Raw genomic sequence first — 4,422 nt, forward strand, 5'->3', positions numbered from 1 at the left:
GCTCTATGAAAATCATCTTCATTATGATCTGAAAGAAAATTACCTAGTGAGGAATAGGATTTTCCCATGAAATAATCACACTATTCTAGATACAGTGGAATTCTTCCAGTAAACAATCAGACCATGCCAAACACAGTTGGTACAGGATAGCTGCAAGCAGGAGAAGGCATAGCAGGAGCAAAGGGCATTCTGGAGACAACACCCCCTGGGCAGGGGAGCTTTGCCTCTCCAGGGTACACTCAGTGTAGCTGTGCTAACCAGTGAGCTGTATTTCATAAGCTCCATTGTGAACTGCTGCTCCTCTCCCCTGGCCTCCACTACAGAGGGGTCTAGGACATCACAAGACAACCCACATAATCAACTAACCTGGGCTCCCAGGAGCTCACAAGGACACAACCAGCAATTAGGGGACCTACATGGGTCTAACCTAGGCCCTCTGCATATACATTATGGTTGTGTGGCTTAGTCTTCTTGTGGGACTCCTATCACTGAGAGTGAGGGCTGTCTCTGACTCTTTGCCTGCCTTTGGTACCCTTTTCCTCCTACTGGGATATCTTGTCCAGCTTTAATATGAGGGGAGGTGTCTGGGCTTATTGCAACTTGACATACCATGTTTGGTTAATATCCCTGCCATTTTCTGCAGGGAAATAAAGGAAGAGTGGGTAGGGGGTTAGGATGGACTAGGAGACGAGGAGGTAGGGAAAACTGCAATTGAGATCTGATATATAGGGGAAGAAGAAATGAATAAAAATTACCTAAAAATAGGTCCAGAGTAGGATGAATTGGTCATTGAAGTATCTGCCAGGCAAGCATGAAGACTTGAGATTGGTTTCCCAGAGTCCGTGTCAAAAGTTGGGTATGAAACAGGTAACTAATCCTGGGAGTGGAGAGGCAATATGTTTGATTCATAGAGCTCACTACCACCTCCACCTCCCCAAGGACTCAACACAGTCCCTCACCCTTTACATTTTTCTCATCACTAGATAAAATATTGCAATGTTTATGTCGAAACACAAATAGCCAAAATCATCATGAGCAAATAGAGCAATTCTGAAGGTATCACAACACTGATTACAAATGATATTTCAGACCATGCAACTGACACAGAAACAGACGTCAAGCCCAATAGAATGAGTGGGATATAAATGAACCCATGAAACTGTAACTGTCTGATTATTCATGAAGGAGATAAAACATCTTTTAAAGGAAAATTGAAATTCATAGTAAGTGATGCTGGAACAACTTGATATCCACACAGAATTACCAAACTACCTCTCATTCTATGGAAAAATCTTCTCAAACAGCATTAAAGGCCTAATATGAGGTCTGAAACTTTCATACTGCTGAAAGGAAATATAGGGGAATTCTCCAAGATACAGAGGTAGGCTGTAGATTTTCGGTAGGACCCAAATAGTTGAGTAAATAATGTTGAAGATTAGTAGAAAAGCTTGTATTAAATTAAGTTGTTTCTTCAAGTGAGGAGTAGAAAACAATCAGCAGAGAGAACAGACAGCCTACAGAACAAGAGAAAGTGATATTCTAGCTTTTCAGATGGCAGGGCATTAATATATAGAATATATAAAATTTTTCAAAAGCTAAGCAACAAAGGAACACAAAATTCACTCTAAAATTGGGTAACAGAATAGAATGTGCAGTTTGCAAAGCAGAAAAATAAAAATAAAAAATAAGAATGTTCATACCTGGGAGGAAAAAAAAGCCTTCTGCCATTATGGAGGTAAAAGTTGGACGTATATTAGGATTCCACCTCACCCCAGTTAGGATGGCAATCACCAAGGAAATAAACAACAAACGCTGGTGAAAATCAGTGCTGGGGAGCTTATGCTGCCTTTGTGGGAATGAGTTTTGAGGTTTTGTTGGGGTCCCCACTTCTGAGCATTTGGCTAAGATAAGCAAAGAAGAACATAAACATAGGTACCTGCAACCGCATGGTAGAGTTCCCATCTCAGTTACAGACAACCTTAGTTCCCAAACAGCACAGAGTAGAGAGCATGTGGTACATGTATACAGAGAGCAGAATTTTCCAGTCAAAACAAGAATCAATGGAATTGAATTGTCTGCAGGAAAATGGATAGAACTGCTGGTTATCACTCTTGTAGACTGAGTTTATCGGGAACGTAAAATCTATATTTTTTGAGACTTTGTCCAGTTTCTAGAAACAACAAATGGATGTTTTTGTAATTTATCTTATTACTGTCCATTTGTTGAAGGAACTCACATTAATTTGCTCACATAAGCTTACTTGAAGTCCTATAGAATCAAAATAATTTGAAATGTAGTTTATCATTTAAAAATAGAAAGCATTACTTAGAAAATCTATTGTTAATCATATTTTTAAATATGTGTAACAATGTAAATATTATTGTGAGAACATAGTCAGTTTTAAAAGGACTTTGTAACTAAAGAAGAGGGGCTGCTGTGTGAACAGAAGAATTAAAAACTTCTGTTTCATTGAAACTGTTTTCCTCCATACAAGATGGAGGGCAAAAACAAGCTTAGTCTCTCCTTTCCCTTCCCTAACACTTCAGTTTGAAAGACTAAGAGACTCGCACAAGGATTGAATGCTATTCTTTTGCTCAATATGTATAAAATGATGAACTTAGAGTGTTATTGTGAAAACACTAAATTAACATTGCTTATTTGTTTTCTCCTTCCTGTGAAATTTGATGTTTACCAAACCAGCCACCAGCATGCACTGAAAAGCAAAGTCATGCACATACTGTTAATGACAGGATCCCTACAAGCACCACCACTGCTAGAGAGCTTTGATTTTAGAGGATCAGGATTGTGTAGCATGTTGTTCTTACCCAGTGTCCTTCTAACCCTAAGGCTTTCTACTGTCAAAGGTCAACATAAGTGGAATCAGATTTAAATATTTAGTTGTTTGCCAAATGCACTTATCTGCTGTGTATGGGTAAAAATAATTTAAGTGAACCATTAGATCATATTTTGAATAAGTGATCAAAACAGAATCTATCTGTAAAAATATTTCCTAATAAGCTATTAAAGAAAAAATTGAATAAAATGGGATTTTCTCTGTTGCCTAAACCTCCAAGTACAAATAGCATTTAAATATTATGTTTAGGTATGTTCATTGTATTCTTGATCTCTAAGACCTTTATCATGAAGGTGTGTTGGATTTTGTCAAAGGCTTCTTCAGCATTTAATGAGATGATTATGTAATTTTTCCATTCAATTTGTTCATATGATAGATTACATTGACAGATTTTCATATGTTGAACCATCCCTGTGTCTCTGGGATGAAGCCTACTTGATCATGGTGGATGATTTTTTTATGTGTTCTTGAATTCGGTTTGCCAGTATTTTATTGAGTATTTTTACATCATTATTCATGAGGGAGATTGGTCTGTAATTCTCTTTCTTTGCTGCATCTTTGTATGGTTTGGGTATCAGAGCAACTGTAGCATCATAGAAAGACATCAAAATACCAAAGCAATCCAATAGAAAAAATGGGCGACAGGTCTAAACAGAGAATTCTCAAGAGAAAAGTGTCAAATAGCTGAAAGACATTTAAGAAACTGCTTAACATCCTTAGTCATCAGGGAAATGTAAATTAAAATGACTCTGAGATATCATTTTACACCTGTCAAAATGGCTAAGATCAAAATCTCTGATGACAGCGTATGTTGGAGAGGATGTGAAGCAAGGGAAACATTCCACCACTGTTGGTGGGAGTGCAAACTTGTACAGCCACTTTGGAAATCAGTATGGTGACTTCTCAGAAAATTGGGACTCATTCTTCCTCAAGACCCAGCTATGTCAGTCTAGGGTATATGCCCAAAGGATGCTCAATCATACCACAAGGACACTTGCTCAACTATGTTCATAACAGCAATATTCATAATAGCCAGAACCTAGAAACAACCTAGATGCCCCTCAACTGAAGAATGGATAAAGAAAATGTGGTACATATACACAAAGGAGTACTACTCAGCAGAGAAGAACAATGACATCATGAAATTTATAAGCAAATGGATGGAACTAGAAAATATCCTGAGTGAGGTAACCCAGACTCAGAATGACAAACACGGTCTGTACTCACTCATAAATGGATGCTAGATGTAAAGCAAAGGATAACCACACTACAACCCACAGCTCCAGAGAAGCTAGGAAACAAGGAGGATCCTAAGAGGGAAGCTTGGGTTACCTTGGGAAGGGGAAACTGATGAGAACTCCATGAATAAACTGAGTACAAGGGGAGCAATAGAGGGGAGGGGTGGGGGATGAGAATATGAGGGAACAGGATGATTGAGATGAGGGAGGGACAGAATGGGAGAGCAATGAAGGAGGTATCTTGATAGAGGGAGATATTGTAGGGTTAGGGAGAAACCTGGTGCTAGGAAAATTCCCAGGAATCCACAAGGATGACCCCAGATTAGATTA

The sequence above is a fragment of the Onychomys torridus genome, chromosome 11 (genome assembly GCF_903995425.1).
Source record: "Onychomys torridus chromosome 11, mOncTor1.1, whole genome shotgun sequence".
Taxonomy (NCBI): Eukaryota; Metazoa; Chordata; class Mammalia; order Rodentia; family Cricetidae; genus Onychomys; species Onychomys torridus.